Source organism: Telopea speciosissima, chromosome 10, assembly GCF_018873765.1.
Source record: "Telopea speciosissima isolate NSW1024214 ecotype Mountain lineage chromosome 10, Tspe_v1, whole genome shotgun sequence".
In the NCBI taxonomy this organism is placed as follows: domain Eukaryota; kingdom Viridiplantae; phylum Streptophyta; class Magnoliopsida; order Proteales; family Proteaceae; genus Telopea; species Telopea speciosissima.
The window spans coordinates 8,543,095-8,566,528 of NC_057925.1; the positions used below are offsets into that span (position 1 = coordinate 8,543,095).

A 23,434-nucleotide genomic window follows, 5' to 3' on the forward strand; every position below is an offset into this window, starting at 1 on the left:
AATCCCAAGAAAGTACTTGAGCTGTCCTAGGTCTTTGATCTCAAATTCTCGGCCCAAGAATGTCTTTAGGGGGGAGACTTCCTCTGCATCATTGCCAATCACCACTATGTCGAAGAGTAACCTTATCTTCATTCCGTTTGGTGAACAAGGTGTGATCAGCATTGCTCTGTTTGTATGCTAAATAAATCATTGCTTTATAGAACCTGCCAAACCAAGCCCGTGGAGATTGTTTCAGCCCATATAATGCCCTCTTCAGTCTGCAAACCTTCCCATGAGTCTTGTCGCAAGCAAAACCTGGAAGATTCTCCATATAGACTTCCTCTTCCAGTTCTCCATGAAGGAATGCATTTTTCACATCCAATTGCTGCAAATCCCAGCCAAGATTGATAGCATATGATAGCAAAACCCAAACGGTGTTCAACTTTGCACTGGGGCAAATGTCTCCTGATAATCAATGCCATAGGTCTGGGTAAAGCCCTTGGCCACCAGCCTGGCCTTATATCTGTCCACTGTTCCATCAGGCTTTTGCTTGACAACAAACACCCATTTGCAACCCACTGTTTTCTTGCCTGAAGGAAGGGCCACCAGCTCCCATGTTTCATTTTTAAAATAAGGCCGTCATCTCTTCCAACGTTGCTGTCCTCCACTTTGGATTTGCTATTGCCTCCTGCCATTTTTGAGGAATAGAAACGGAGGAAAGAGAGGACATAAAGCATAATAGGAAGGGGACAAGGCATCATATGAAACAAAATTGGTGATAGGATGTTGGGTGCAAGATCTAATGTCTTTATGGGTAGCAATAGGTAAATCAAGAGAGGGATCCTTACCAGGCAACGCAGTGGAATTTGGATCTGGATAGGGTTTTTACAGTTGGAGAAGTAGTACAGCAGTGGTGATCTCAACTTGCTCTTTGTGTTTCCGGTTAAAGACTTAATCCACAGGAATTTGGCTCACGGGTCTTCGTTTCCCCTGAATAGGAGGTACACTAGAGACTGAAGTTGGAACTCTTGGAGAAGAAGGAGACTCCCCCTGAATAGGAGCCAGATGGGTAGAAGAAGACTCCCCTTGAATAAGAGCTGGTAGAAGATCAGACACATCTTCAAACACTGGATCATGCTCCCCCTGAAGAGGTAGCTGAGAATAGTATGCCAAGGATTCATGGAGGACAATGTCCATGGTAACAAATGTACGCCAAGAAGGGGGATGATAACATTTGTATCTTTTCTGGGTGGTGGAGTAGCCCAAAAAAATACAATGGATGCTCTGAGGATCAAGCTTACCATGTAGATGATGATTGCGAGCATAGCAAACACAACCAAAGATTTTTGGGGGACCACAAAGGAGGAGGAACCTAGAAGGAGGTCAACAGGAGTACGCCCATTAAGGACAAGGGTAGGCATACGGTTAATGAGGTAGGCAGCAGCAAGTATAGCATCACTCCAATATTGAGGAGGAACCTGCCGTGCAAACATAATTGCCCGAGCCACTTCTAAAAGATGTCAATTTTTCCTTTCGGCGACTCCATTCTGGGCAGGGGTGTCTACACAGCTGGTCTGATGGATGATGCCATTCTCAGCCAAATAGGTTTGAAATTGAACTTCCATGTATTCTCTACCATTGTCGCTCCGCAGAATTTTTAATTTGGCATTGAATTGTGTCTTAATCATAAAATGGAATAGCTGAAAACATCGAAAAACCTCACTTTTGTGCTGCATCATATACACCCAAGTGGCCCGAGTAAAGCAGTCAATGAAGGAAACAAACCATCTATAGCCAGAAATGGAAACATAACGGGTAGGGCTTCACACATCAATATGAACTAAAGCAAAAGGAGAAGTACTTCTTTCATTGATTGGAGAGTAAGTAGAACGAGTCTGCTTAACCAAGACACAGGCTTCACATAAAAACTCATCCTTGTTACAATCTTTAACTAACTGAGGAAACATAAAAGCTAAAGTTCGCAGAGGAGGGTGACCAAGCTGACAATGCCATAGATGGAGATCCGAAGAAGTTGCTGAATGTAACTGATGAGCCGAAGAGGAAACAGTTGGTGGACAAGTCTGACCCGTGTCGAGTAGGTAGAGACCACCATGTACCTTACCACCCCCAATTGCGTGGCCTTTCTCCAGATCCTGTATGACACAATGAGAAGGAAAGAAGGTTATTTTGCAGTTTAAATCTTTGGTTAGACTACTAACGGAAAGAAGATTAGTAGGAAAAGAAGGAACATGTAAAACAGAATTTAGGGTAATGGTAGGAGCAGTGAATGAAACCCTTTCCATGAATAGGAGAAAGGGAACCATTCGCTGCCCGAACACGGAGAATAATGATGAAATACATGAGAGGAGCCAGTCATGTAGTCAGTGGCACCAAAGTCCAAGGACTGGAGACTGGAGACTGCCGATGCATAGTGACTACCGACTGGAATACCTGAGGCAAAGTAAGAACCAGATGGGGCAGCAAATGCCGTGGAAGGTGCAGCGGAAGGTGGCTGGACCATGCGACGGAGGGCTATCATCTCATCCTGAGTAAAACCAGTATCAGCAGTGGGGACTGTTGCAGTAGGAGCAGTGGCTTTAGTCAGATTGGTCTTCGGTTTGAGCTTCCCCCGGCCTTGTTTCGCCTCAAAATCAGCGGGCTGCCCATGTAACTTCCAATACTGAGCCTTAGTGTGATAGGGGGCGTGGCAATCCTCACACTTGACAGGCTCTTTGGAAGCAAAAGTACCACTGCCAGTAGTGGCAATAGGAGCAAGGCTGGCAGTAGTCTGTTGGGCGGACCTAGTAACAGTAGGAGCTTGTAACATCGCAGCCCGACGAGTCTCCTTTGTGTGAATCATGGCAAAGGACTGCTCTAGTGTAGGAAAGGGAGACTGATTCAGCACTTGCATTCGAATAGGGTCATACTCCACATTTAGACCAGCCAAGAAGTCGTACACACGGATACTGTCGACGTGTTTATGGTAGGTAGCAACATCAGAAGGTGTAGATGGTTGATAAGTGGAGTAATGATCCAATTGTTGCCACAAGCTCTTGAGTGTAGCATGGTATGTGGAGACAGACAACTCCTTTTAAGTGAGCTCATGAGCCTTCTTGCGAATCTCATACATTTGGGCAGCATTCCCAATATGCCCATAAGTCTCCTTGGCGGCACTCCAGATCTGATGGGCTGTCTCTAGAAGCATGAAGTTGTTGGACAGATTTGGATGTATGGATGCCAACAAGTAAGACATAACCATGGCATCATTGGACAGCCACTTCTCTTGCGGAGACCCAGCTGTAGGTGGCATGGGAATAGTCCCAAGTATGAGACCAGCCAGTCCTTGACCAGCAATGGTCAAATAGGTGGTCCGAGACCACTTGAGGTAATTTGTCCCATCAAATTTGATAGGGGCAGAAAGTGAAAGGAGTTCTGTCTGGGGCTGTCCATCTTGTGGAAGGGGCTGTCCATCTTGCCCAGAGGTTGTAGAAGAGTCATCGGTGCCAGGCATGATGATTCAAAAAAGAAGCTTCAACAAAAAAGGCAGCAACACAAGGATAGCAATATCCCCAAGAAATCTCTAGGGAAATAAGCTGAAATATGGACCAAGTACTCTTTAATGATGATGGAAGAGACCCTCAAAATTTCAGACCAATCGGAGAAGAAGAACTATAAGAGGTAATTCATCGAACACATGTCAAGCACACTTGTATGCTGAAATCGATGGCTGAAAGGGGAAATAGAGAGAACTTGCACAAAAACTTGGAGGATGGGCCTCAAACTTGGATCGAAGACTCCTCTAGTATGTGATAACCACCCTTCAAAAGATCAGTATCAACAGAGAAGTAGAACCCTATGTCGATTGAGTATCAGGGTTTTGAAAAAACCTGACAGTAGAGATCAACTTTTGTCTTGGAGAGCTGTAGCTGCTGTTATAGTGTGAAATATTGGATGATAGGAGCTGTCCAAGGTATGCTAATATGGATCTTCAAGAAGGGGAGACTCGATCTTCACTCTGTGATAAGACTCGATCTCCAAGGTATGAAGACTCCAAAATCGCAGGAAGGGGGTAGCAGCTATCAATCCAAAGGTATGCTTCTAGAACATTGAATGAATGAGGTAGATGAAGGACAGCACAAGATCGATAGATCACCTCATATGTGATGCCCTTAGTGCAGATGTAGGACCAAGAAGAAGAAGAGAGAAAGAAGTAGAAGGGGCTGTTAGAGATGGATAGAAACGATGAAGATGGTGGCTATTCTAACCCTAGATCAGTTTATGCTCTGATACCATGTTAGAAGATGAGAGAAGAGAATGAGAGCTGAATGGCTTGAGTGAGTTGTGTGACTCTCCTCAGCCCCTCTATATAGATTTCATTAATTAGGACAGAATTACAGGTAATACCCTCCATAGCCAACTATCATAGCTAAGGAAAGAAATAAAGAAACAAATAACAAAGGAAAAAACCCAAAGTACCCTTATCGGGTTACATAACTCAAAACTATATGATATCTTTTCCAATAATTACCAAACCAAGCCAAAGTTTTTGGCACCCCACTGATCTATTTGCCTAATTTCCATTCAGAATGAATTGGGGCGGGGGGAGGCATGTAGATTGAAGTTTTCTCATCTACTTCTGTCAAATTATTGATTTATGGTCTCATCCAAGTAAAATTTTATGGCTTATTTCTTTTGTTATTTGTTTGCTCTCCAAAGTACTTATTTATTCTTGATTTGAATTGGACAGGCATGAAGGGACGTTAGTGAACTTAGTCGTTGCAGAAGTTTCTAGTAAATTGATAAAAGGCTCCCGGATTGTTTCTGACGACCTAGTTGGAATTGAATCTCATGTAGAAAAAATAAGGAGATTATTAGACATTGATTCTGAAGATATAAAGATTGTGGGAGTCCAAGGGCTTGGTGGGATTGGTAAGACAACTATCGCCAAGGTTGTCTACAATACAATCGCACTTCACTTTGAAGGATGTTGCTTTCTTGCAAATGTTCGAGAAACTTCTCAACATTATAGGGGACTTGTCGATTTGCAAAATCGACTTGTCTCTAATATATTGAAAGGAGAAAAATTGAACATCACTGATGTAGATGATGGAATTAATGTGATCAGAGAAAGACATTGCAGGATGAAAGTTCTTATTATTCTTGATGATGTGGATGAAAAATCTCAATTGGATGCTTTAATCAGGAAGCCTGATTGGTTTGGTTTGGGAAGTAGGATTATAATCACAACAAGATATGAGCATATCTTGGTTAATCATGAAGTGGATGAAATATATGAGCCTAATGAAATGGATGCAAATCAATCTCTTCAACTATTTTCCAGGCATGCCTTCAGAAGGGACCAGCCTCCGGATGACTATCTAGATCTTTCAAAAGACATTGTAAAGAATACTAGAGGGCTTCCGTTGGCTCTTGAGGTTATAGGTTCATCTTTATTTCGTATGAGTAAGTCAGCATGGCAGGATACACTAAAGAAGTTGCAAGTTGATTTTCTTCATGATGAAGTTCTGAAAATGTTGAAAATAAGTTTTGATGGCTTACAGGATTCAGAGAAAGAAATATTTCTAGCTATCGCATGCTTTTTCATTGGAATGGATAAAGATATTGCATGTTTCATATGGCAAGAGTGTAACTTGTATCCTGGAAGGGGAGTTGACATTCTTTGCCAAAAGTCTTTGGTAGATATTAGTGAAAATAATGAACTAAATATGCATGATCTGCTTAGAGATCTTGGAAAGGAATCATTCATCGAGAAAGCCCTGAGGTGCTAAGAGGTCGAAGTAGATTGTGGTCTCACAAGGAAGCGTTGGATGTATTGAACAAACATGCGGTAGGTTCTCAATAAATGGTCAGTACACTTTATTTTATGCTTCCAATCATTACTGATGTTCTTACCATAAGCTAACCATATATTTCCACAGAAAGCACTTGCTATTAAGTGATAAAGTTTGATAGACCTAATACTTTGAAGGCATTTGTTCCTTTTTTAAGTTAAGGTTTCTTAGATTTGGTCTATGAATATTCAATTCTTTTTTCCAATATAATGTCATGGAGGTTGGTGAACTTTTTGCAGCACGGTAGTGGTAGACTTGGTGGGGTCCATGTTATCAAGGATCCTGCAGTCATTTCAATGAAGTTTCAGCCCTATCTGAGCATATATACAGAAACATTGTTCATATTGACAACTATGAAAATGCCTCAAACCTTTGTTGTCTAATATTAAATTCAGTGGCATTGTTACAGTTTTGTATGCCTTTGGATGCACTATTAGTCCATATAACATGCTCATTTTGGGTTAAAACTTCACAAATAAGATTTGTGGGGTCTTTTATAATGTTATCTCACCAGATCCAATGTATGACAAGTGATCGTGAAAGCACAACAATTCACCAAAACACCGTGAACATTAGCAAGTTTTGGTTATGATATTCTTTTTGTACTTATTTAGTTGTTTGTTGTAGGGAACTGATAAAGTTAAAGGGTTGTGTATTGACTTTGGAGGTAGTTCAAGAAGCCAACACCGATTGATGAGTGAAGGATTTGCTAAAATGACTAAACTCAGGTTACTCCAAGTTGATTATGCATACTTTGCTCCAGATTCCATCCCTTCTTTTTCAGAACTGATATGGTTTAGATGGAAAGGATGCCCTCTGGAATGTACACTGTTGAATTATTTATCCACCCGTGTCCCCCTTTGGATAGTCCACCGTGTTAGAGCTTCTGTATGATATACATATTATTTCTTCCCTTTCCTACAAGGTTGACTTTTTAGAGGAAGCGGTTCCAACATGGTATCAGAGCTGGTCTGATCTAGGTTAGAGAGAAGGAAAAACCCTATTTTACCCCTTCTTCTCCTCCAATCGATCTCTCCTTCTTCTCTTTTTCTCGGCTTTTCTTTTTTCTGTTTTTTCTTTTTCTTAAACCTTGTTTAGGGGCAGCACTAATGAGGTAACTACAGAATATCGATGATTTAGTTGCTGCCCCCCTTTCTCTTCTATCGATTTTTATTAAAAAACCCTGCTGGAGTCCTTCTCTGCGATATTGGAGTTGTCCAGAATTTTTTGGAGAACCGATCTTCCACCATTGGAGCTCCCTATGCACCCTTCTCCAGCCCCTTTCTACCCTATTCTATTACCCTAACTTCCCTTTTTCTTTCTCTTCATCTTTTTTTGAGTATTCCAGCCCCAACCCTAATCGATCTCACCTTATCGATTTTAGGGTTTCCCTTTTCTGATGCAGCTGAATTTTTGGGGGTGATTCCCTACTACTACAAGCCATATTCGACCTAAGTTTGGACCCTTTTTGATGGCTGGATTTGTTTCTAAAGCAAAAATTCCTTAACCTGCTAATTTGGTTACCTGCCAAAAACCCTGACTTTCAGATTTCAGTTTTTGCTAATTTTTTGAGGGCTGATTACTCCCACTTCAAGGACCAATTGACCTCAATATTGCACCTATCCAAGTTTTTTAAAGACCCCTACCCCAATCGATCTCTTCTTTTCAGGGTTTTCCAAAACCCTGATAAAAATCGATTTGGGCTAGGGATGTTTGCTGCTGTTTTAGTGCTTTGGAGGTGGTTCTACCATTAAATGAGTACTCTCCTACATCAATACATGGCTTGAAGGAGGTCTATTTTTCCTGCAATGGTTGCTACCCTTTGTTTCTGCGATTTTTTGGAAGCTCTCCCCTTTGAAGATCAAGTCTCAATCTTACTGGAGATTGATTGTTCACCTTGGAGGTTCCAGTCTAGCAGCCTTGATGAGCATCTATTGCAAGTCTACATCAGCAATTACAGCCCCATTTCCCTATGTCGATCCCAATTTCAGGGTTTCCCAAAACCCTGACTAAAATCGATTTTAGGGTTAGGGTTGTCCTATCAAGCTAATTTTTTTTAGGAGAGTCTTACACATATCGAGGAGTATTCAACATGAATTTCAGCATCATTCATCGAGTTCTTTTGAAAAATTCAGGTTCACACTTATGGCTCGATTTCTTCAATTATCAACCTATTTTTTATTGGTTCCTATGTGGCTTCTTGCTTGACTACCTATGGATATGTCTGGTTCTTTATCTTCTATTTGCTGGTTATTTTGAGCTTCACTACCTACATGGCTGGTGTTATTGATTGGCTTTTGTACGCATGACTGATTGATGTGTTATTGTTACTTTTATGTGGAATATTGCTACCCTATGAATGTGTCTGTGTTTCCTATTATTGGAGATTGAATTACTTTCGTTATGGAAGGCTCGAATCTGCTACCCTGGAGATCAGCTAATTTGGGAGTACTACAATGTGTTCCACGATTATTGGTTGCACCTACGAACCTATTCAGTTATGTGAAGCCTTTCGGGTTCATATCCGGCTTACTTTGGAGCTTGGTCCTAGCATTGTTCACTAATTCAGATCTGATCCACCTTTTTGTTGAAGCTTCTTCATTGCATTACTGTTCGGATATCTTCATCAGTCCTATTTTGCATGTGGGAGTTTATACATTGGAGTTTTGCACACTTGTTCTACCTTGTTTGAAGATTGCTCAAGCCTTGAAGCATGGTGTTTTTCTTCCTTCACATCAGATCTGTATACTTCTCGATTTGAATATTGGAGTTAGGAGTTTCTCCCCTGCGGGGGTTTCCATCAAAAGTGTTTGTTTGATCGATGGAAGATGGTTGGAACTATATATGTTGCATAATTTACTCCTACTTCATTATCCCACTGCTGTTTTTTCCTTCACCACCTCCCAAAACATACCTTTGGCATTCCCCATAACCACCTTGGAAGTTACTGGTATTCTCTACCTTACCATTACTTCTTTTTCCATTACCCTTGGCAGCCATTGCAAAATTCTGGAATGTTATGTTTTGCCCTATCTCTCTTATGTCCACGTGTACTACACGTGAGGGGGGAATATATACAGTATACCTACACTATACCTGCAGCCATTGCAGAGAGCAGAACATGCAGGGACACTTGGTGCAAAACATAGAAGGTCAGAAATTTCATCATTGCCAATGGGTATCTACTTAGTTATTGGATTAAAATTTGTCATAAGGGGGAGGTTGGCCTTAAAGTTTGAAGATATTCCATATGAGGTTCTACAGTTTGGTTGTTTGTTTGTTTCCGCTACTTGGTCTTTACTGCTGCTTGACTCATTTGCCGGCTACCCTAGTTACTTATCTTCAGGATTATAATTCAGAGATTCATCACTGGACAGCAATAGAAGATTGGTGAAGGCTGCCTTTTTGGAAAACATTCCAGTCATGTTTTGCTGATCAAGTCTGTCCAAGTTTGACGGTTTTTTTTTCAAGTTCTTGAAGATCTATTTGGGAGCTACATTCTTTTTGGAGCTGGATTCTGCTACAGTTTATTCAAGTTGGGCATTAGTACCTTGTATGCGCCAACTTGAGGGAGAGTGTTAGCATTGTTATGGAGAGAGTTTTTTTTTCTTTAGTTCAAACTGGATCTTCTTCCTTTAGTATTTGTATAATCCAACTTGATGGGGAGTGTTAGAATAATGTACTCCAGAATACCGTGGGGGTATTATTTATGTTATTTAGTGTATTAAGCTTATATCGGCTATGTGGGTTTAGTCCCACATCGCCTAGCTTAATCTTATTTGTAACTTCATTATAAATAGAGGGGCCTTTCTCTCATAAAGATAAGTCATTCTAAGCCATTCTTTTATTTTATTTCTTCTCTCTAGCCCACAATTCCAACATACACTAACGAAATTTTATCCAGTGAACCTCATTGTTCTTGATATGTCATATAGTCTTGTTGCAATGAATTGGATGGGTTGGAACTACATCAAGGTCTTGAAGAAACTTCATTCTCTTTTGTTGGATGTAATCAGTCATACACTTCTTTTAAAAAAAATTCCTCTGATAATTTGTCTCTTTTAATGCAGGTGGCAAAAAATCTAAAAGTCTTGAATCTGACAGGGTGTCAATACCTAACACGGACTCCTAAACTAGTAAATTGTTACTTGGAGGTCCTGATTCTCGAAAATTGTGAAAGCTTGGTTGAGATTGATGAATCCATCAACTATCTTGAGAGGCTAGTCATATTGAATATGAGGGGATGCACGAAACTAAGGAATCTCCCATATAGTATAGGGGAATTGACTTCTCTCAAACACCTCAACCTACATCAATGTGAAGGACTTGATAAGTCACCTGATTCCATAGGTTTATTGAAAAACCTAGAGACTTTTGATGCCAGCTTTTGTTATATCAAGGATGGGGGGATTCCTGATGCTCTAGGGTGGTTATCCTCTTTGGACATCTTGAGACTAGGTGGAAATAATTTTCATAGACTACCAGTGACGGTTTCTAGCCTTTCCTCGCTCCAAACACTTGATTTAAGGTTTTGCAACAAACTGGATTTACTCCCAAAACTTCCTTCTAATTTGAAAAGTTTAAATGTTCTAAGATGCAGCTTGAAATCATTCCTAAGGCTTTCAAACCTGACAAATTTAGAGGTTTTGTGCCTTGATGATTGCGAAAAGCTGGTGGAGATGCCAGATTTGTCAGGGTTGAGAAATTTAAAGAAATTAATTCTTGATAATTGTCAGAGCTTAGTAGAGATTGAAGGCCTCACAGGGTTGGACTCCCTAGAGCTGTTGATGGTGAAGAACTGTGGTTCCTTAATAAAAACTGGGGAGATATCCAGCTTGAGAAAACTGAAGGAATTAAGATTCACAGACTGCTCAATGTTATCCGAGATTGAGGGCCTTGAGAGATTGGATTCCATGGAGCTGTTCACAATAAAGGAGTGCATACTACTAAGAAAAATACCGAAGCTCTCTGACTTGAATAAACTAAGGGTATTAGAAATTGAAGGCTGTGATAAGTTAATCGAGATTGAGGGCCTCGTGGGATTGTATTCCCTGGAGCTGCTGATGATAGAGAATTGTGGATCATTAGGGAAAATCGGGAAAATATCCAGATTAAGAAAAGTGAGAGAATTAAGACTTGTGGACCACTCAATATTATCCGAGATTGAAAGCCTTGAGGGACTGGACTCCCTGGAGCTGTTGACAATAAAAGGGTGCGCATCATTAATAAAAATACCGGAACTGTCTGACTTGAAAAAACTAAGGGTATTAGAAATGGAGGGCTGCGTGAAGTTATTTGAGATTGAGGGCCTTGTAAGATTGGATTCCCTGGAGCAGTTGACAATAAAAGGGTGCACATCATTAATAAAAATACCGGAACTGTCTGACTTGAAAAAAGTAAGGGTATTAGAAATGGAGTGCTTGAATATAGTGGATATTAAAGGCCTTGAAGAATTAGATTCCCTTGAGTTGTTGACAATAAAGTCATGCTTTGCATTGATTAAAATGCTGAATCTCTCTGCTTTAAAAAAACTAAGGACGTTAGAAATCCTGGACTGTAATAAGTTATGTCGGATTAAGGGCCTCAAGGATTTGAAATCTTTGGCAAAACTGAGCCTGATTGGTTGTCCATTGATGAAAAGATTATCAGATATGTCAAGCTTGAAAAAGTTGACTGAAATAAATTTTGGAAACTTGGAATATATAACCAAAATTCAGGGCATGAACAGATTGGAATCCTTAGAGAAATTGCATTTTAACCACTGGGCGTCTATGAAAAGATTACCGGATCTCTCCAACTTGAGAAACTTGAAGCATCTAGACACTGCCTATTGCATCAATCTAAAGGAGGTTCAAGGCCTCGATGGACTGGAATCTTTAGAGGTGTTGGATTTTTCTGGGTGCAACTGTATGGAAAGATTACCGGATCTCTCCAACTTGAGAAACTTGAAGCGTCTATCCACTTACAATTGCTACAATTTAAAGGAGATTCAAGGCCTCGATCGATTGGAATCCTTAGAGTGGTTGGATATTTGGGGGTGCGATTCTATGGAAAGATTACCGGATCTCTCGAACTTGAGAAACTTGAAACATCTCTCCACTGTTGGGTCCGTCCATGTAATGAGGATTGGACCTCCATCGATTGGATATTACTGAGTGCAGCATCTATCCACTTGTTTATGCGTCAATCTAAAGGAGATTCAATGCCTATACAGATCGAAACCCTTTGAATTCTTGGATGTTTCTGGGTGCAGTTTTAAGGACAGACAGACAAGATAACTTGAGAAACTTGAAAGTTTGACCCGGGATTCTGGAGCACCCACTCATATAGGTCGATTGGATCAGAGCGTGAGCTGGATCAACGGTTAGGGGTTGAAGTTTGGCAGGAAGAACAGGAGTCCAATGGAATCATTGTATCCAAGAGGTTTTGAAGTGTCAACAACCTTCAATTGAGATGGGGAAGAATGAGTCTCTCAACCAAGGAAGGTTGAACTCTTGACGATGGAACAAAAGACCAGGAGAAGAGGGGAGTGAAGGGGATCTGGAAACAACGACTTCTGATTCAGATGTAGAACCGAACAGAGGGTGAAAAGGGAGTGATGGGGGAGCTTGAATTTGAGGTTCCTGCCTCAGGTTAAGCAGGTACCTCTCTCTCTCTCTCTCAACTTTATTCTCTGCAAATATATCTTTCTTCATGCTATCCTAATTGGGATGACTCACATCTATTTTCTTTTAAATTTTTTTTTTAGTTACTCTTGAAGATGGTATCAATTAATCCTAATAGCATGAAGGGGTATTTAACGACATCAAAGCCCCCTTGGCTTGGAGGTTTTTTATTGGAGGAGGCAACTGGAAGAAACCCATTGGCACAGAGCTCCAGATGAGTTTACATTCATTCAGTTGTCTGCCTTGGTGACCTTCCTGAAATACAACCTCTATTCATATCGTACGATCTGTAGGTAAAAAATCAATCAAAAACATCTCTCACAAACCTGAGCATATACAATATTTAGAAGGCAATGGTTTATTTAGAGGGTCCATCTGGATAAGCTTCTTGTGATGGTGCCCCAAATTTCGATGCCAAGTGAACAGTTGATTCTAACCAACTGTTGGTTTCCTTGTGTATCTTAAGGAATTAGCAACATTTCCAATTGTCGACTCAAATCAATTAAATACCCACCCATATATGTCTAAGGCATTCAAGTATATTTTCCAGCAGTCCATCAGTCCATGTATGTTGATGCACCCTTTCTTAGCCCCTAGATTTTCAAAACTTTATTTAGACCATTATGAGAAATTTATCTGGAGTGGCTGTCCTGGATAACTTTACGCTTTTAAACCCACCCAGTGCGCTTAAATTTGCCTTGAATTCATGCACTGCTACACAATAAGTATCCTTCATGGGATCGTTTGGCATGAACGTTTTGTTAGAAATTTTGAAAATTGTACATATTTGTTTTGTATGCTCAATATCTGTTGTCTTTACATTTCCTTAAAACCAAGATGTATGGACAATAGTTCCCATATATGTACTTGCACTGTAATATGTATTAGAAAAATGACTTCTGTTTTATAAATCAGTGTATCTAAGTTTGTTACAAGAGGATGACAGTTTCGACGATTGCTTGCATTGGTTGAGTAGAGGTGTGTTGCTTGGATTCTTGGACAGGTGTCATCATTTGCAAACAATTCTTTACTGACACTAGTTATAGGTATTTATACGTCAGGGAAGGGTGTCTAAAAGAGACAACTTATCAAAGGGACACATCTAGAGGGTGTCTTTGAGAGCTAGCAATTCATTGTGTCCCATTAAAAACTATGAACTTCAAGTTCAAATTTATTACATCTTTTTTGGTCAGATATATGCAAAATGCCTACTTTTAAGTTCTTGAACTTGTTATGCAGGTTAGAATATGGAAAAAGGACTCGTAGTGTATGCTTAAGCCATTCAAAGTAACTAATGAGGATCTTATTTGTGACAGAATCTCATTACACCAGAACTTGATCCTCCATTGAAGGTTCCCTGTTGTGAGGTTCAATTTTTGCAAACTCATATTCATTCTGTTGGAATTAAAGCTTTGGTGATGGTGAAAGAATTAAAAGTTTGTCATGATCCTTTGTTACCAACCCTCAGAGATTTCAAACCAAGGGTGAGAGAAGAGTGGGGTAATTGTGAAATTTTGGTTTCAGAACTAATTGATGTGAATGCAAAATGGAAATTAGATAATCAGATTTTCATGACCAATCTGTCCACTATTGATTTATTTTGAAAAAAAAAACAATCTGTCCACTATATTCTTTTAATTCCTCTTTTTCATATAGACGATTATGACAAATCTTGTTGGGTTCAAACTAGAAACAGGCAGCTCACTGTTACGTCTGTCTATGAGTCACTTGCTAATAGAAGAAGAGGTTGCACACACTGGGTTTCTAGTTTTAAATGGTCATGGGTTTGGGAATTTAAAGTTCCAGGCTATTCTGTGGAAGAATATTACTGATGGTGTTGCCACTCAGGCCAATCTTGTGCAAAATTTTAAAAACCTGCCTTTAGAATGCTCTTGTAGTTCTGCTATAGAAAATACTGATCCATCTCCTTTGTGAATTTGCACGAGCAGTTTTGCAGTGGACAGCCTTGGAGTCTTACACTACGAAAGAGAAGGGCCACAGCTCTAAGGACATTGATAGAAGTGTGGATTGCTGATTCTTCTTTCTTTAAAAAAGCTAAATGCTGGTTGTTGAAGTACTTTTGCCATACCATGTTATTTTATTTGGGAACGCAGGAACAAAGTATTCTTTAGTCATGTGCCTTGTATTTCAAAAGATTCAGCAAATGTTGAATGATATTGGAGATGTATATTCACAATCTCATGGTTTGCAACAGAATAATACTGCACTCAGTGGAGACCTCTCCCTTCCTCGATTATAGAAGTCGATGTCAATGCAGCATTCTTCAATGGGAATGCAGCTGTGGTTGTGGTCTTTAGGGCTCATAATGGTTTTCTTCTATATGCAGAGGGGGAGCAATGCAATGCAGGATCTAGCTTCAAAGCTGAATTGAAAGCTGGTCACTTTTTTTTAATAATTGCTTCAAGATGGGGATTTCAGAAAGTGCTAGAGGAGCACGTGAAGCTGTTCTTGAAATACAGATGCAAATCTTCCTGTTCATGGAGGTTAATGCATTATGAGGTTTACATATCTCAGATGAGATCTTTTTTTTTTTCTGTTTTTTTTCATAATATTCCTAGGACTGATAATCGTGTACCACACCATACTGTACAACATTTGATGCAGTATCACTTCCATGGATGGGCACGAACCTGTGTGGTTGAATCAGCCGAAAGGTGGTTTTTTATGGGATAATGTTCTTTTCACGGGAATGTCGTCTATGCCAGCATCAACTTGTGTCTATCTCTCTTCTCTTATGAAATGATATATCTGCCCCACTCCTGGAGAAGGAGAGAGATAGGCATCGGGCTCGTCTCCAGGGAGGCATCTGATGGCGCTGGGTGGGTGGGGATGTGTGCCTGTCATGCATACCAACGCGTCCAGTGCCGTTGGATGCCCCTCTGGCACCCCCGGGGGCCTGGGTCCTGGGCTCCCTGGAGAGGAGTTGGATCCGATAGAGAGATAGATAGACCCAGGGAGCGCTGGCGTAGGCCATTCTCCCAGTCAGAAAACTCAAGCCCCTTTTTTATTTATCTCGAATAGGCCTGATAAGGCCAATCTATACCATTATCAGGATAGACTTTCCAGTGATTTTTCGTTTTTTAAAAACCTCAAAAGGGGGGAAATTATGAAGCCTCATTAGTGGGGAGAGGGAAAGAGAGATATATTAGGAATGAGATCCTTGGGAAATGAGAAATTCCAAAACCCTTGACATGGGTAACTTAATGCCTCATTGCTATTTTTTTTTTTTTTTTTTTCATTTTCTCCATCTGTTTAATTTAGCGTTGTTTCTTTTTTTCTCCGTAGGGATATTTGGCCTTGGCCAAGCTCTGTATTCTCATTTCTTCAAACCCAAGTCTTCGTATCTGTTGGTCTCTTCCAGAGAATTGCATGATGATCATCATCTCCCGCGTCAGATCTCTACCGACTTTCTCTTGAAGATTTATGAGCCTCATGTGAAATTCAGAATGAACACGAGCACTGGCGTTCTTCGTTTCTATGCTATACCATGCGAATAGGCGAAGTAACCGGGCTGTGTGCTGTGCCAGGACATCTCGAGGAGCTCTCTCCTTCGGTATCTCTACCTTGTTCTCCCCTTGATTTCCTCCTTGTTTATGCTACTAATTTTCTTGCTGTATCTTTCTTGTTATTCCGTTTTAATGCTCGCTACTTTGTATTGTTGAGGCTTGGGGGAAATATGGTGGTTTATGGCTTTTATCTGACAATTCATTTGCAACTTCTCTACTTCTATCAAATGAAGATTTTTTGCGATTTTTTTTTATGACCACTGTTGCAATTTTAATTGGACTTTTGCTTTGTTTGTATGTTGCACCTCAATAACACTTGAGTTCATCTTGTTTGCCGTTTTTAGCTTCCATTCTAAATGTTTTAGAGGGACCTTTTACTTTGATTAGCGATTTCAATGAGATTTAAATGATTTTGAAAAGTTTGGTGGTAATAAGGCCTCTCTTTAATGCTCTTCTATTTTGAAGCTACTAATTCTCTTTGATTCTCTCTCTTTCTTTGAAATTCCTTCCACTGGACCTTTTTTCATTTGGTCGAACAAACGAGTCCCTCTAACTTAATCAAGGAACACTTAGATAAAGGGTTTGGGACTGTCTTGGTGGGATTGATATCCCTATGCCTCTATCAATGACCTTCCTTCTCTAGGTTCAGATCACCATCCTTCGCTTCTTCATCCCTCTCCTCTTATGATCCATTTTAAAAAGCTTATTCACTTCCAAGCTGCTTCGTTCCTTCATCATGAATTTAATGATTTTGTCAAAGACAAATGGGGTCATATTTTAGCGGATAATATTTCACAAAAAATTTTGGGAATCTGTTTTTTTTTTTGGGTAGGAAATTTTGGAAATCTGTTGGTTCCTTCACAAATGGAACCGAGATGTCTTTGGTAATATTTATTACTTTGAAAGATTTTGGTTTAACCAACTCCGTGACCTTCAAGGATTGGATCTTACTTCGGATATTCTATCCAATGTCAAGTTGCTTGAATCAAATATGGAATCTTTACTCTTTGCCAAAGAAATCTTTTGGTTACAAAAGTCAAGAGCTTCTTATATCTCTGAGGGTGAGGGTGATCGTAATACGAAATTCTTCCATAGACAAACACAACTAAATTAGAGGAGGAATCATATTTTGAGTACCCTTTAGGTTCTTGGATTTCTATATCCCTTGAGATTCCTTTAGTGTTCTCCAATCACTTCCAAACTCTTTTCTCCACATCAAACCCGATTAACACCTCATGCTTAGGGTCAATTTTTCCTCATATAATCTCTTCGGAAGAAAATCCTCTACTTTTACAAATCCCTAATATTGATGAAATTAGGGTTACTGTGTTTTCCCTAGGCCCTTTCAAAGTACTTGGACCTAATGGTCTTCCTGCTTGTGTTTTTAAGCATTTTTGGTCGATAGTTCAAGATGACATCTTGACTCTTGTCACTGATTTCTTCATGACAGGTCATCTTCCACCAAGTTTGAATCACACTCTCATTGCACTGGTTTCTAAACAACAAAACTCTTATCGGGTGGATCACTTTAGACCAATTAGTCTGTGTAATGTGACGTACAAAATTATCTCTAAGCTTTTGGTTAAATGTATGAAACCCCTTATGAATCGTTGTATTTCCTCATTTCAAGGTGCCTTTGTTTTTGGGCGACAAATATCTAATAACATCATTATGGTTCATGAGATTTTTCAATTTTTAAAATCACAAAAAAGGAAAATTGGATTATGTGACTCTTAAAATTGACATGTCTAAAGCATATGATAGTGTTGAATAGAGTTTCATTAGATCAATAATGGAAGACCTTGGCTTTTGTGACAATTGGTGTGATCTCTTTTTCATCTTTTTTCTTCTTGTTCTTACTCTATTAAATTGAATGGTTATGTCTGTACTCACTTTTCTCCATCGAGAGGTCTAAAACAAGGAAACCAGATGTCTTCTTTTCCGGATGGAGGGATTTTTCGAGGATGGCATCCACCATTGAGGATGAGGATATTTTCCGTGGAATTAAGATAGCTTGTTTTGCCCTCGAATTTCTCACCTCGTTGTTGTAGGTAATCTGTTTTATTTTCTATCGAGCTCTTTCTTGAGAAAGATGTACTGACTGTCAAGTCTATCCACCAATTATTTGAGGATGTCTCTGGACAACAAATTGATATTTCAAAGAGCTGCATCCATTTTGGTAAGAATTATTGCATTTCTGCCTCTCAGAGAATCCGACATATCCTAGGTTTCAATTCTTTAATTCAGGATGCACTGTATTTAAGAACCAAAATGCTCTTGAATCGTTCCAAATACAAAAACTTCGCACATCTCTCTTTCTCGGATGAATTCCAAACCTAGTGCTTGGAAAATGGATTGCTTGTCTCTGGCAGGTAGGATGAAATCGATTAAATTTGTCCTTAACTCGATACCTACCTGCCTGATGTCAATCTTTAAATTTCCTAAGTCCATCTATAAGGAATTTGATTCCATCCAAAGTCACTACTGGTGGGATCACTCTTGGAATAAAAGAAAGTTTTACCCCATCTCATGGAGTAATCTTTGTAAACCTATAAATCTTGGGGATTTAGGTTTTGCAAAGCTGGGATTCATAACAAAGCTCTTCTTCTCAAATTGTGTTGGCGGATTCTGACAAAACCATCTTCTATCTATCTGGCTGGAACTGCTTCAACCTAAATATTTTTCAGACTTCTTTCCTAATAGCCCCAAGGAAAATGACTTGCTCAGTTTTTTGGAAAGGTATTCTAAATATTTTACCTGATTTTTGTAAAATGATTTATTTGGAAGGTTGGTATTGGTAACAGTATCAATATTTGGACAGACCCATGGATTCCTTCTTTACTTGATTTTAAAATTCCACCTAATCTCAATATCAATCCAGCATTTACTTGTGTGTATGATTTGATTGACTCTACTCTCTCTTGGAACCTCCAGCTGTTAAAATCTCTCTTTCCACCCCCAATAGTAATCATATAATCAATATTCGATTACAGGCCTTTGGTTTCCAAGACCATTACTTCTGCCCAATGTCTTAATCGGGTATTCTAACCATCAAATCTGCTGCATCATCTCTCATCTCTGGAGTGTCTTCCTCAATCCACCTATTGACTCATTTCCCATGGTTTTTCATGTGGAAGCTTTGCTTGAATAATGGTCTTCTAACCAAAGACGTTCTTCAACGTTTCCTCTCTCATGTTGATCCTAAATGTCCTCTCTGCTCTTCACACAATGAAACCTTTTGACACATTTTCTTTAGTTATTCTTATTCTAAAAGAATTTGGGCAGTTAGGAATTTAGGTTGGAGACCAGAATTCTTGACTGGTAACTCCTTTCAACACCTAATTTTAAAACTTTTTCATCGCCGTGATTTCTCAAGATCGGTTATACGGTCTTTCTTGACCCTTGGCTCTATAGTTATGTTCTTCATTTGGTTTGAAAGAAATTCGGTGGTTTTCAATTCCTAAAAAAAAAAATCATGATCATCTATTATTTTTAATTTCACGTAGATTTGCTTGTACATATAAGAGGTCATCAGTTTAAACTACCTTGGGGCCTATCCCCATCCCCTATCCCCCTATTAAAGCTCTCCAGTTCCCCAAAACAAAAAAAATAATTTACATTTGTGAGAATACTTGTCCCGACTCCCCAACATGCTCCCTTGTCCAATTAAATGCAACTGTTGCTCATAATCTCCCCATCATTGATGGCAGCTTATTGCATTCCAATAAAGAAGCAGGTTGGGCTTCCTGTCTTTTCCTTAATGATGATCATCTTAACATCAGGCATCAAGTATCTAGAGATATGGACAAACTCTCAACCTCTTAATTTAGGTAATTTACACGTCACCCTCTAGTTTTCAAACGAAACTCAAATCACCTTCTAGTTTGTTGAAAATACCCATCCGTCCCCCTTTAAGATAATGGTGTTAGTCTCTTGTTAGTTATTGGTGTGAAAGGACTATTTTACCCTTCTACTAAAACATTAAAATTTAAATTTACAATATTACCCTTCAAAATCTATGTTTGGATGTCAAGGATAGTTAAGGGATTTAAATTTATTTAATGGTTGACATCATCATTTAACAGCATAAAACTAATTATAAGGACTAATTTGTCATATTGGAATTTAATACGAGGGGTGATTTGAGTTTCATTTAAAAATCGGGGTGACATGTAATTTACCCTTTTAATTTTAATGCATCTTTTCTTCAAGTTATGTTATAAAAAAAAAAAAAAAAAAAAAAAAAAAACAAAAAAAAATTAAAAAAAAAACAAAAAAAAAAAAAAAAAAAACAAAAACTCACCCCCCCCCGTCCCCCCCCCCCCCCACAAACCCACACCCCCCCCACCCCAAAAAAAAAAAAAAACAAAACCCCCCCCCCCCCCCCCCAACAAAAAAAAAAAAAAAAAAAAAAATAAAAATCTCCCCCCACCCCCCCTCCAATCTCAACAAAAAAAAAATCACAAAAAAAAAAACCCCCCCCCCCCCCCCACCAACCAAACCCCTCACACACCCCACCTAAAAAAATCCACCCAATCAAAAAAAAAATAAAAAAAAAAAAAAAACAAAACCCCAAAACAACCACCAACCCCCAAACCCCACAACCCCCCAACACCCCCCCACAAAAAAAAAAAAAAAACCCCCAAACCCTCCAAAAAAAAAAAACACCCCCCCCAAAATCACCTAAAATTCAAACAAAAAATCTCACCCCCCTTCCCCCCCCCCCACAAAAACCCAAAACAAAACCCACAAAAAAATTAAAAAAAAACCCCCTCCCCCTAATCCCCCCCCCCCCCCACCCCCACCAAACCCACAAACCCAAAAAAAAAAAAAAAAAAAAAAAAAAAACAAAAATCCCCCCCCCCCCCCCCAAAAACAAAACCCAACACACCCAAAAAAAAAAAAAAAACCCCCCAAAAAAAAACCCAATACCAAACCCCCCCCCAACACAAAAAAAAAAAAAAAAAAAAAAAATTACAAAAATTTTCCTTCAAAAAAAAAAAAAAAAAAAATAAAAAAAACCCAAAAAAAAAAAAATAAAAAAAAAAAAACCCCCAAACCACAAACCCCAACCCCCCCCCAACCCCCCCCAAAACCCCCCCCCCCCACGAAACCTAAAATATCCCCTTTTCCCCAAACCCAAAAAAAAAAAAACACCCTCCCTTTTTCCCCCTCTCTTCTCCACAAAAAAAAACAAAAAAAAAAAAAAAACACCCAAAAACATTCACCCCCCCCCCCCAAAACACAAAAAAAATTAATCCCCCCTCCCCCCCCCCCCCCCCCCCCCCCCCCCAAACCAAAAAAAATAAAAAATAATAAATTTTTAAAATTTTATTTAAAAAAACAAAAACTCACCCACCCCCCAAAAAAACCCAAAACCAAAAAAAATAAAAAAAAAAATCTTTTTACACTTCTTCCTAACCACCCACCCCCCCCACACCCCCCCCCCACAAAAGCCACGTCTCCCCCCAAAACTTTAATTTTAAGTCAATTCCCCTCATATTCCCCCCCCCCCCCCCCCCCCCCACACCCCCAAATCCCACTTTTTTTATTCATTCTTCATCTTTTTTTTTAAATAATTATAAATCCAACACAACCAAAAAAAAAAAAATAAAAACAAACAACCCCCCCCCCCCCCCCACCCCCAACAACCCAACACACCCAACCCAACCCCAATCCAAATCACAAACAACAAAACCCCAATCAACCCCACCCCCCAAAAAAAAAAAAAAAAACCCACAACCCCATCATTCCCCCACATCCACAAAAAAAAAACACCCCCAAAAAAATAAATAAAAAAAAAAAAAAAAAAAAAAAAAAAAAAAAAAAAAAAAAAAAAAAAAAAAAAATAAACAAAAAAAAATATAATAATTTTAATTTATAATTTTTTTTATAATATTTTCCACCCTCCTTTTCCTCCCTCCCCCTCCCCCCCCCCCCCCCCCCAACCAAACCCCACCACCAAAAAAAAAAAACCAACTAAAATTACCCCCCCAAACACCAAACCCCACCACCAAACAAACCAACTCCAAACCCCCCCCCCCCCCCCCCAAAAAAAACCCCCCCCAACCCCCACACACACCCCCAAACAAAAACCCCAAAAAAACCCAAAAAACCCCCCCCCAAACCAACCCCCACAAAAAAAAACCCCCCCAAAAACCAACCAAAAAAAAAAAAAAAAATCAACATAAAAAAACAAAAAAAAAAACAAAAAAAAAAAAAAAAAATCCAAAAAAAAAAAAATTTACACACCCCAACAAAAAAACACCCCAACCCCCCAAAAACCCCCCCACCCAACACCCCCAAAAAAAAAAACCAACAAAAATCCCCCCCCCCCCCCCCCCACCCCCCAATCCCCACCCCCCATTATCACCCCCCCACCACCCCCCCAACAAACAAAAAACACCCCCCCCAAAAACCCCACAACCCCCAAAAAATTCACAAAAAAAAAAAAACCCCCACCCTAAAAAAAAAAAAAACAAACTAACAAAAAAATCTTAAATACTTAAAAAATTTTTAAATAATTTATTAATAATTTCACTTCCCCCCCAAAATAAATCAAAAATTTCATCAACCCACCTAACCAACCCCCCCCCCCTCCAAAATAATAAAAAAAAATTTTAATCCCCCCCCCCCCTAACCCCCTCCCCTTCCAAAAATTATAATCCTCCTTTTTAACTCAACCCCCCTCAAATTAAAATTTCTCATCAACACCCCCCCCCCCCCCACCCCCCCCCCACCCCTCACCCCCCCCAAAACTCCTCAAAATTTCAAAAAAAAACCCAATAATCTTTAATTATTTATAAAAAATTATTTTAATAATTTTAAATTTTTTTAGTTATGTTCTTCATTTGGTTTGAAAGAAATTCGGTGGTTTTCAATTCCTAAAAAAAAAAAAATCATGATCATCTATTATTTTTAATTTCACGTAGATTTGCTTGTACATATAAGAGGTCATCAGTTTAAACTACCTTGGGGCCTATCCCCATCTCCTATCCCTCTATTAAAGCTCTCCAATTCCCAAAAAAAAAAAATAATTTACATTTGTGAGAATACTTGTCCCGACTCCCCAATATGCTCCCTTGTCCAATTAAATGCAACTGTTGCTCATAATCTCCCCATCATTGATGGCAGCTTATTGCATTCCAATAAAGAAGGAGGTTGGGCTTCCTGTCTTTTCCTTAATGATGATCATCTTAACATCAGGCATCAAGTATCTAGAGATATGGACAAACTCTCAACCTCTTAATTTAGGTAATTTACACGTCACCCTCTAGTTTTCAAACGAAACTCAAATCACCCTCTAGTTTGTTGTAAATACCCATCCGTCCCCCTTTACAGTAATGGTGTTAGTTTGCTGTTAGATATTGGTGTGAAAGGACTATTTTACCCTTTTACTAAAACATTAAAA

The 23,434-nt window shown here is 39.3% G+C and overlaps 1 protein-coding gene and 1 long non-coding RNA gene across 2 annotated transcripts in view; both read left to right on the top strand.

Moving 5' to 3' along the window:
- LOC122642383 (disease resistance protein L6-like) overlaps positions 1 to 23,434 on the top strand; it is a 93,219-nt gene that overhangs the window by 14,154 nt on the left and 55,631 nt on the right. The gene's annotated exons all lie outside the window — the stretch shown is intronic.
- LOC122642389 lies at positions 5,784 to 6,661 on the top strand. Its single transcript, XR_006330036.1, has 2 exons — positions 5,784 to 5,827; positions 6,459 to 6,661. It is a non-coding gene; the product is annotated as an uncharacterized LOC122642389 (long non-coding RNA).